Source organism: Fistularia commersonii, chromosome 2, assembly GCF_037954325.1.
Source record: "Fistularia commersonii isolate RoL2024-O1a breed Wild chromosome 2, RoL_Fcom_v1.0, whole genome shotgun sequence".
NCBI classification, from domain to species: domain Eukaryota; kingdom Metazoa; phylum Chordata; class Actinopteri; order Syngnathiformes; family Fistulariidae; genus Fistularia; species Fistularia commersonii.
In genome coordinates this window covers 27,801,253-27,812,678 of record NC_141285.1, presented here as the reverse complement: position 1 = coordinate 27,812,678, position 11,426 = coordinate 27,801,253, and the positions used below count along the sequence as shown (strand labels likewise).

Sequence of the window (11,426 nt, the reverse complement as noted above, 5' to 3'; positions counted from 1 at the left end):
ACAGGTGGGAAACAGGGTTCTCGCTGCAGCCGGCGGAGCCCGAGCAGAACGCAGCAGGTCTAGCAGAAGAACATGAAAGTTCTCCACCAAACATTGAGAACCTTTGGTGGAAGGTTCAAAAAAAAAAAAAAACCCTTATTTTTACATGTTTGTGTGTAACGTGTGTTTATTACACTGTAATAAGTGTGTGTCCTGGAGGACATGGGGTCACCTGATGGTGACGGGCGTTTACTATATGACACCCCTCCACACACACACACAAATACCCTGGCCAGTTGCCATGGCAACCAGGCAACATCAACCCCTTGTAGAAATATTTTCTACAGGAGGGGGTCCACCAGACTCCATTCAGAAAAAGCAGCGTTTTGAGGGCCGCTGGTGTCTGCGGGGGAAACTGGATGGGAACCGAACGGGGGGGATGGGGCTGATAGAGACCCCGACACACACACACACACACTCACACACTCACACACACACTCCAGACTCCTTCACCCCCCCACCTTGATGAGACGACAGTCTGCTCTCCACAAGGATGTTCAGCTGAAGGACAACAAACTCCAAACCAAACTCCATTCAAAAAACAGTGTTTTTAAGGAGCGTCTCTTCATCCCTTCACCGCTCAGCACTTTAACCCGTCTGTTTTTGTCAATAAGATGCAGCTGACAAACAAACTGAGTTTGTGTTTGGTCCTAATCACCGTCACGATGTCGGCATCAGCAGGTTCTTTAATCTGTTTACTGGAATTCAATCACTGGAAAATCTTATTAGGAAGTCGCCGCCGCCGCCGTCTGCTGTCCGCCCACCAAACTCCCTTCAGAAAACGGGGCGTTTAAAGCGCGGCTCCTCCCGCACAGCCCACAGGCCGTGGGTTTGAGAACCGGCGAGGAGAACCGAAGTCCGAGGAGAAGACCTGGAGGGGTTCGGGCTGCAGGGGGGGACGGAGTCGGAGCCGCTTCTCCGGCAGGAGCGGAACCCCGGATTGGACGGGGTCCCCCAGGAGGAGGCCAGCAGGAACCAGACTCCATTCAGAAAACAGCCGTTTTAAAGCACGCTCATCACCTCGCGCTCTGCAGAACCTCCTGGACGTTCTCGCCTCGAGAACCCGGAAGAAGAACCTCAGCTCGTCCGGACAACAGTCTGAGTTCTGATTGGTCGAGCAGAAGCAGAGGAGAGACGCGGGTCACATGATCTCTGTGGTCATCACCCCCCCCCCCCCCCCCCCCCAAGACACCCCCTTAGAATGTCAGAGCAGAACATACAGGAAGCATTCTCACACACACACACACACACACACACACTCACACACTGAATCAGAGCAGATGTTCCTCCATTTCTGTCCTGCTTCCTCTTCTCTCTTCTTCTTTTATGTCCATTATTTCTCTACATTTTTCCACCGGAGCTCATCTTAAACCTCCTCCTCCTCTTCCTCTTCCTCTTCCTCTTCCTCACTTCCTCTCCCTTTAAAATCTGTCCTTTCACCCGTTTAATCGCCGTCTTTTCTTCCCCTTTTTCAACCTGATTCCTGATGGGATTTTCTTTCCTGAGCTGGTTCTTCCCCACCTGCCTCTCCTTCTCCTTCGCCCTCCTCTTCATCACCGCCTCCAAACCAGATGGTTTATCTTTGTCTTCCTGCCAGACTTTACGTCCTGTGACAAAGATACGCCTATCATCGATATTTTAATCACAATACCAAAATAATAATGATAATAATGATGTAAACAATAGGAATAATAATAATCTAATAATAATTACAATAATGATTATAACAATATTTGAAATAATAATTTTAATAATGAGAATATTGATAATAATAATATGATGATAATAACTGTAAATAATGACCATTATAATCACAATTTCAAATAATGCCGGCATTAATGATAACAACAATAATAATAATTGTAATAATAATGATAATAATAATAATAATAACGATGACAGCAATCATGTTTTAAATTCAATTGAATTACAATAATAGCATAGAATAATGGTAATAAAATAAATAATGATAATGTTAAATAATGACACTATTAATATTAATAATGATAATAATAACAATAACAATAATAATAATAATAATAATGATATAATAATGACAATAATAATAATAACATACAATAATGACATTGGTAATAATAATAATAATAAAGTAATGACATATCAATGGAAATAATAATAATAGCAATAATATTTTAAATACTAATAATTATAAATAATGACAATAATGATAATAATTTTTCAAATAAAGATTATAAATACAGAATATATCTAAAATAGATATGTATATCCTGACAGGCCCTTCCGTCCTGTCAGGCTTTTATTTTGGACACCAGTGATTCTCTAACACATAATTATAATGTTAATTATAGCCCCCCCACCCACGATACATCCTGTTGATTGACAGCTCCTAATTGGCCTAATTGCCCCCCCCATCAGGCTCATCTGGGTACAGCTGCCTCATTGTCCTCCCTGGGGGGGGGGGGGGGCAGGGCTCAGTTTCAGCTGGAAGGTCGGAGGTCAGAGGTCAGAGGTCTCTGACTTTAATATGAAACAGATTAAATCTAAAACCTCAGGCGTCTGATAGCAAGGCTGTTTCTTCTATTTACAGGAGATCAAACTGATGGATCCCCACAGGGGACGGCCTTCGTCTCAGCAGCGTAACAGTTCATTTAAAAAGCTTAATATGATTACAAACATACAACATAGAAAACATTTTCATTATTTGATTCAATTTATCTTCTCCCTCCATTGTTGCTCAGTTCAGATCGCCATTTTTGTTTTTCTTTTAAAAGCTCTTGCTCGACTTTGGGGGTCAAAGGTCACTGCTCAGTGCCGGGTGCCATGTTGACCCCGAGTATCACACACACACACACACACACACACACACACACACACACACACACACACTGACATCATCGGGCTGGTTTTAATGGACGGCGAGAGCTGGAGCTTGTTAGCGTTAATGAGTCGGGATCCAATAAAGATTTAAAAGTCAAAAGAAAAGGTATTTTTCCTAAATAAGCGTGTTATTACACCTGTCAGGGTCGGAGAGGCTTTGGATCCCGTCAAAGGAAAAGGGAAGGGATTGACCCTTGACCCCTGCGGCCCCCAGACACACTGGACAAATATCAAGAATTCAATAAAATCTCAAAAAAATAAATTAAATACAACTTAATCACATAAAATAAAATGAAACAATATAAAATATATTCCTCTGTTTCCTCAATCATCTTTTTGTTAAATCTAATTTTGTTATTTTGTCCTGCTCCCTCCTGGCTCTTCACCTCCTCATCTTCACTTCAGTCTGTTAAAGGTTCTGCTCCGGCGTCTCCTCTTTCACACACACACACACACACACACACACACACACACACACACACACACCGCCCCTGCAGCCTAATTACCCCCCAAACTGCCCCTCCCACCCCTCCCCCGCACACAGGGGGTGGGTGGGTAAGACACAGGGGTCATTGTGATTGAACCCCCCCGTGATAATACCCCTCTGCCCCCCCGCAGGTCGACAGAGACCCCCTTGTTGTCCTCAAAACCTCCTCGACCCCGTTTAGTCTTGAGAACCTTGGCCCTTTGTCTCCACGGGGAACCTGGAGGTTCTGCAGGTTCCACCTCGGGTTCCACCTCGGGTTCCAGACGCTGAATTTTGAGCCCCGTCAGCAAATTAATCAATTGAATTAATTGTATTTGTGACCCCGAAGAGGAAGCGGCGAAAATGAAAACAAAAGAAAAATCAAATCAGCATCTTTGACCCCCAGCAGGTCCTGCATACGACCGTCAATAACATTATTGATCCGCTCACTGGGCCTGTCCTCAGGGAAATTTACCCATTGATCCCTGATCGGTGTTTATGTGTGACGGTTTTAGGGTGAGATGATTGAAAAATGCGGACACACACACACACACATTACAATCTAATCACTACATCTGATCTGATTTTCCCAGAAATCAGTGAGAAATTAAATGATCAGAAGTCATCAATTCCTTCAAAAATGGCTTTTTTGGAAAATTTAAAAAAGAGCTGGAAAAACTTTACCTGGAAAATTTCAAGCTGAAAGAAACATCCAGGAAACCTGGAAAGCCAAGAAACAAACCCATAATCAATAAGAACTGATTTGAGGAAAATCAGCAGAAATACGTCACACGAAGTGGTTCATTCCACGAGAGAAAGAGGAGCCTGTGGACCAATAGGAACGCTGCTTTTTCATCTGGACTAAACCAAGTGCAGGGAGGGCGGGGGGGGGGGCATAAGCTGCTGCAATCAATTCAGTAATCAATAATATCAGCTGGTTAAAAGTCTTCACCTGAGGGGTGAGGATGTCAAGCGAGAACACACACACCCACACACACACACACACACACACACACACCGTTTGCCCACATTCACCTACAAACATGATTCATCAGCAAAATTAATTGAACACAATTAACATAATCATGTTAATTATTGTAATAAAACTGTACTTTGTGTGTGTGTGTGTGTGTGTGTGTGCGTGTGTGTGTGTGTGTGTGAGGGATTAACAGCTGAGTATAAATTGATGTGTGTCATTTTAAGACGGTAAAAATTTAAATACTTTCTCAGAGATAGAGCAGTAACTTAGACCACACACACACACACACACACACACACACACGTCCTGTTAATTAAGGTCCATGATAATGAGAAGTAAACGAGTCATTAAACGTCTCCTTGACCTCCGTCGGTCCTTCTGTCCTGAACCATTAATTAATAATGAATTGACGTTAAATCACAGCGTCGGACGACGAGACGCGACGGGAAGTTTGTAAATCAGCCAATGATGACAGATTGGATGAGTGACACACACACACACACACACACACACACACACACACACACACACACACACACACAGGCAGTGTGCGATGTGTTCTATGGTTCCGCAGGGCGACAGATTTAAACTACTTCCTGTCATGTGACCGATGTCATGAGACGGACGCCGTCACGGAAAACACATTACGGCACATTACACAGGTATGCACACACACACACACACACACACACACACACACACACACACACACACACACACGGTTGTCTACCTGAGGTGATCCGCACTGGTTTCAAGGGGATCAATAATGTCAACGCTCTGCTCTGATCATCAATACTTGATCAGAAGCTATTGATCCAGCATTAGCTTTGATCCACTGCAGCTTTGATCTGCACCACTGTGAACCTCTAAGCCTCTGTAACTTTACACGTCTTCAAACATCTATAACTTTACACCTGTATAACTTTACATGTCTTCAAACATCTATAACTGTACGCATCTACAACTTTACATCTCGTCAAACATCTATAACTTTACACCTCTATAACTTTACACGTCTTCAAACATCTATAACTTTACACCTCTATAACTTTACACCTCTATAAATTTACACATCGTCAAACATCTATAACTTTACACGTCTTGACATTTAGAAACCTACACACATGCATAACTTTACAACTTTGCACATCGATTGCTTTACACATTTCTAAATTTGTAACTTTAAACATCTGCTTCTTCACTAATCTATAACTGTTCACTTTACATGCCAGCAACTTTACAGATTCCTACATCTACAACTTTAAACTTTACACATCTTTAACGTTAGACGGCAACAACTTTACATCGCAGACTTTACAGATCTGTGACCGACAGCATGTCTAACTTTACAAGCTCACGCCGTCTCACGCCTATAACGTTAAACCTTTACACGCTTGTATATCTTTAACTTTACATGTCAATAACTTTTTAACTCACCTACGCTTGTCTAACTTTACAACTTTACAGATCTGTGACTCTGCTAATCTTTGCATGTTACCTTCTTTACAGTGCAGCACAAGGCCTTCACATGTTACCGCTGGGGGTCGGAGGTCATTCAAGCTACTTAGAAGTACCTCGACACGACTTCAAAAACTACAGTTTTCCCATGAAGAATCCTTTTCATCAAGATTCCAGGACAAGTCGCGGATCGAGCCGAGACCATCCGTCAATCTGTGATGGCGGATTAAATGGCGAGGGGAGGTCAGAGGTCAGCGAGGCGGCGACGTCGCACGACGCCCGGAATCCGCCCGCCATCGCTTCGCCGTTTAAAGAAAGGAGCCGGACAAAAAGGGAGCACCTGAGCTTCACTTCCTTGTCGGCCATCTGCGGGGATTATGGTGCCCGGGGGCCGGTTACACCCCCCGCCTAATCCCGCCCCCGACGCAGATTACGGGTATAATCCCATCAGGCAGCACCGGGGATTATAATCCCACCTCCGCACCTGCGGCCATGGAGCAGGGGATCAGCGCCGAGGGCTTATTTTTAGCCCCCAAAATGGACGTCGCCGCTCCGGGCCGTCCGGAAGCCCTCAAGCCCCGCCCACACCTGGATTGGCGGCGGCCATCTTGCATCACGCTATCGACAGATCTTTCGGTTCCTTCCCGCTTGGCTTTCCCTGCAGACCCGCCAGGCGGGGGTTCCTTCGGCCCGGTTCCTCCACGTTCCGCCTCACGTTCTCCTTCTGAGTTTTTTTTTTTTCAAAGGAACTAGTTTACGGAGCTCGGGGGGGGCGGCAGCTGGCGGGTAATTAAATATAAATACTCCAATTACAGAGTAATAAAGCCGTACGCCGCCGCCTTTCAACGCTGGCCAAAAAGGGGCGGAGCCTCCACGGTTGCCCCAGGAGGGGGCGGAGCCTCGCCCTCCTCCGAAATGTCGGCCAAGCCAAAGTGGCGCAACTCCAGGAGCCGCCAGCAGGGGGCGCCGGAGCTTCCCGCCCACGGCTTCAAGAAGAACCTCAGAAGGGTTCCACGGCGCGTTGGAGAACATCGAAGAGCTAACTCCTTCCCGCTGAAGTTGTTCCCACGCTTTCACTAACTCACGGGGACAAAATAGAACTCGTCTATTTTTTACGGCTCACGAGGTAAAACCCCCTCGATCGGATGTTTCATCCTGTTACCATGACGACGTACCACATTCCCGAGGGACTCGGACGGCGAGGAGCGGTTAGAACGCGGCGTTCGTCCGTCCGGCCGGAGGAGGCGCCGCCTTCCCGGCGAGGTTCCCCTTCGGTAGACGGAGAGCCTTCGTGGGAAGGCCTGGACCAGACCTCCACCTCCACCACCTCCTCTTCCTCCTCCTCCACCCCTTCGTCTGCATCTCCTGATAGAGTCTTTTCTCCTCGGCTTCGCCCCCCCTCCTCTTCCTCGCTGCCGGAGCGGCTTGACGGCGGCAGCGAGAGGAATTAATTAGTGGATTAAGGAAACATCCCAAAGCAGAAAATAAGGAGATACTGTTGTGGAGGAAGGAAGAAGAGGAGTCCGGAAAGACGGAGCCGCGGCTACAGAGCAGAAGGACGTGTAGCTCCGGAGCTGGAGGTGGTGGAGCTACAGAGCAGAAGGAGGTACAGCTCTGGAGCTCCAGGACATACAAGTCCAGGGCAGAAGGAGCCGACGCTCCAGAGCAGAAGGAGGTAAAGCTCCAAAGCTGGGCGAGGTCCAGCAAAAGAAGGGGAAGCTCCGGAACAGAGGGAGGTACGACCCCGGAGCAGAAGGAGCAGCTCCAGAGCAGAAGGAGATACAACTCCAGAGCAGAAGGAGGTGCAGCAGCTGCGGGACAGATGGAGGTACATCTCCAGAGCACAAGGAGCGGCTCTAGAGCAGAAGGAGATACAACTCCAGAGCAGAAGGAGAAGCGGCTCTTGAGAAGGACGAGGTGTAGCTGCAGGGCAGATGGAGGTACAACTCCAGAGCTGGATGAGATGCAGCTAAAGAAGGGGCAGCTCTGGAGCAGATGGAGCTACGACCCCAGAGCACAAGGAGCAGCTCTAGAGAGGGACGAGGTACAGCTGCAGGGTAGATGGAGCTACAACTCCAGAGCTGGATGAGGTGCAGCTAAAGAAAAGGCAGCTCTGGAGCAGATGGAGCTACAACTCCAGAGCAGCAGGAGGTGCGTGTGATTGTCCGCCCAGACCTGGTTCGAGCATGAAAGCTCCTCAGCACAGGAAGGGTTGCGGGAAAAAACATTTGACAAAGAATTGCATGTTTCTTTCTTCAAGGCTTTTAATTTGAAGGTCTGAGCGGAGCTTCCAGTGTCTCCACGCAGAAGCCGTTGTCCAAGAGACGCCCGACGCCTGAAGCCGATGACCGCCTTCGGACTAGAACTGCATGACGCAGAGTCTCATCTGAGGTACCTCGGTTGTGTCGGAGGGACGCGAAGTGGAACGTCTGGTCGGAACGACGTTCTTCTGACCAGACATGCCGATGCCTTCGTCCACACGGACCTCCAGACAGAAGAATCTACGATAGAAGGGGTTCTGGGGACTGCTTTGGACCAGGTTCCTCTGGTCTGAAGGAACCGTTCACCGTTAGTCAACATGTTCTTTGTGGAACTCAAAGGGTTCAAGTTCAGACCCCAGAGGAATTATAGGTTCTTCTATTAGGTCCTTGAGGAACGAGAGGCCTTTTCCAGGAGGAACACTGGGGTTCTTACAAAGGTTCTTGAGTTGATTGAAATGGCTGAGATTGCTAAGGGTTCCACCTCATGAGGAGTTCCTTGAAGAACCTCCACATGTCCTCCAGGTTCTCAGAGGTTCCCTCAGACCTAAAAACGGGTTCCGGTTTGGACTCCAGTCGACAGAAACCTCTGGGGCCAAAGGCCTGATCTAAAAGTGACCTTCAGAAGAACCTCAGTCCAACGTTCTGGGAGAGCGAGAAGCTGAAACTGCAAGAAAAAACAAAACTTTCGGGGCTTTTTTTTTTCTGGCCAATCGGCAGGAAGCGGCGGGTGCGGGGGGCGGAGCCTCTGCGGGCCTCCGAGCAGAAGCACCACGTTCTCCCGGTTTGCTGACGACACGCCGATGTGACGGAAACCACAGAACATTCCAGAATACGGGAAACGGGGAGGTCGAAATCACGAGGGCGTCGGGAAAAATCCGATCGGAACGATTCCGACGTCCGCCGGGCCTTTTCTCCCCTTTCAGAGGCAGGTTTTCAAAGCGAGGAGCTCCACCTCCTGACGCCTCCTTCCACAGAATCATCTCCATGGGGGTGTGGAGGCCGCAGAGCCCCCCCCCCCCCCACCTCAGCCCCCCCACTTTAATCCGCAGAAGAAGAAACAGAACCACGTTCTTCTTTTTTTTTTCCGGCTGAAGAAGGAAAAAAGAAGCGAGGAGAAGCTGGAGATTATTGCCTGTTTGAGAGCAGCAATCCGGAGCTGCACCATGAATACCAACGACTCCCCCTTTACACCCCCTTCACCCCCCCACCCCACACACACACACACACACACACACACACACACACCAGACGCAGCGGAATTGCAGCTGCACAATTCACACACACCGACGTCTCACTTTACTTAGAAATAAAAAAAAAAAAAAAACCTCCATTATCCGGATGCTGCTCCGCGCAGTGACGTCACTTCGACTCTTTTTTTTTTTTTTTTTTTTTTGGTGAACGTAAAAAAAAATAATCATTTAGTCAAAAAAAAAAAAAAAAAATCCGGTTGAGTCGGTGAGATTTTGAACCGGAGGAGGAAAAAGTGCGTGTCGGGAAAAATAGGAGGAGGTTCCGGTCGGGGAGGAAACAACTGGAAAGGAAAAAATCCGAAAAACCCCGAACGCAACACGGCGACACACAAGTGACCAACTGTCAGCTGGAGGAGCGTGCGTGATCGCCGAGGTGTTTGCTTTGATTAATGCTAAGCGACACGCACGCACACACACACACACACACACACACACACACACACACACACACACACACACACGTTTCGGACGAAAAGTTGTGCGTCGCAGTCCGAATCCTCCGGGAGGGTGAAACTCCCCCCCCACCCGCCACTGTACGTGGCCAGAACACACACACACACACACACACACACACACACACACACACACACACACACACACACACACACACCGAAATGGAAATATAGAGGAGGGAAGGAAAAAAAAAAAAAAACCCAAGCCGCACATTTCCAACCGTCATCCAGCGGCTCGGGGCCGCGCACACGCACACGCACATTCCGCCCGCTGTCTCCGGTGAAATCCTCCGTTAAGTCAAAAGACACACGCGCACGCACGTACGCGCGGACACGTATCATCTTCATCATCTCTGTCAGCCCGCGGCGGGAGAGACGGAGGAGAGGAGGACCGGAGAAGTCCGGTAAAGTCCTTACCGTGGACGCGCCCGGTGCCTCCGTGCACGACACGGGGGGGAGAAAAAAATCCACACGGAGAAGCTTCACGGGAGCGCGAGCCCCGCCGCGCACATCCGGTCTACTTTGGGGCGCGCGGGATGGAGGGATGGCGGGAGACGACGGGAGAGAGATGGAGGAGAAGCAGCGGGAGGCTGGAGAAGAAGAAGAAGAAGCGCAAGAAGATGTGGAGGATGGAGAGCGATCAGAGGAGCATCCCTCCTTCCACTCCTCCTCTCCTCCTCCTCCTCCTCCTCCTCTGCTTCTTCTGCTCTTCTTCTCCTCTGGACCTCGGACACCGACGCGTGCACGTCCTCCCTGCGCGAGCCCCGGGAGCGGAGTGACTGCACGAGGGGAGAGAGAGTGAGAGAGAGAGAGTGAGAGAGAGAGAGAGTGAGAGAGTCTAAGCCCAGCGAACGGGTGGAAGGGAGAGGATAGATAGATAGATAGATAGATAGATAGATAGATAGATAGATAGATCAGCTATCGATCAATCAATAGATAGATAGATAGATAGATAGATAGATAGATAGATAGATAGATAGATAGATAGATAGATAGATAGATAGATGGATGGATGGATGGATGGATGGGGGTTAAAAACTACCGCAACTCGCCGTCTCTCCTCTTTTCTTTTCTTTTCTTTCTTTTCTTTCTTTTCTTTTCTTTCTTTTCTTCCCTCCTTCCCTCCTTCCTTCGGAGGAGTGTTTGGCTCCTCCTCCTTGTGCCTCCGTTTCTTCTTTTTATTCCTCTTTTTATTCCTGTCTTTATTTACCCCTTTATTTCCTCGCCGAGCCAAAGAGGGGGGTGTAAATGCAACAGTTGCCCTCTTCTGATTGGCTGAGTGCGGGCGCTGGGATTGGAGTGTCAGCCAATGGGAGGACAGCGGAGGAGGGGGCGGGACCTGAGGTTTAAAAGCGGGCTCAGCCAATCAGAGAGCAGAACCTTTTTTAGCTGCTGCCCGTTTTAACCCGGGACGAACCACAACCAACATGGCCGCCGAGGGAAAGTACTGCGTGTACTCTCTCTCTGAGTACTCTGCCAGTACTCAGAGAGAGAGTACTCATACCTGGGGACTGTATCAATACTCTGAGGGTGTACTAATACTCAGACGGTGTACTAATACTCAGAGGGTGTACTAATTCCTAGGGGGTTTATTAATACTCAGAGGGTGTACTAATACTCAGGGAGTGTAAAAAAATACTCAGAGGGTGTACTTATACTCAG

The 11,426-nt window shown here is 48.2% G+C and overlaps 1 protein-coding gene across 2 annotated transcripts in view; it reads right to left on the bottom strand.

The window, feature by feature from the left end:
- The window catches only part of cdh11 (cadherin 11, type 2, OB-cadherin (osteoblast)), a 37,170-nt gene extending 26,184 nt beyond the window's left edge, over window positions 1-10,986 (bottom strand). Inside the window, exons 1-2 of one of the 2 annotated variants that reach the window (XM_086175756.1) lie at window positions 10,807-10,986; window positions 10,182-10,602 (exon numbers count right to left, since the gene is read on the bottom strand). The gene's annotated coding sequence lies outside the window, so the exon portion shown is untranslated. The remainder of the gene's footprint in view (window positions 1-10,181; window positions 10,603-10,806) is intronic. The other variant, XM_086175749.1, reaches the window with a different exon arrangement.
- Between the last annotated feature and the right edge of the window lie 440 nt (window positions 10,987-11,426).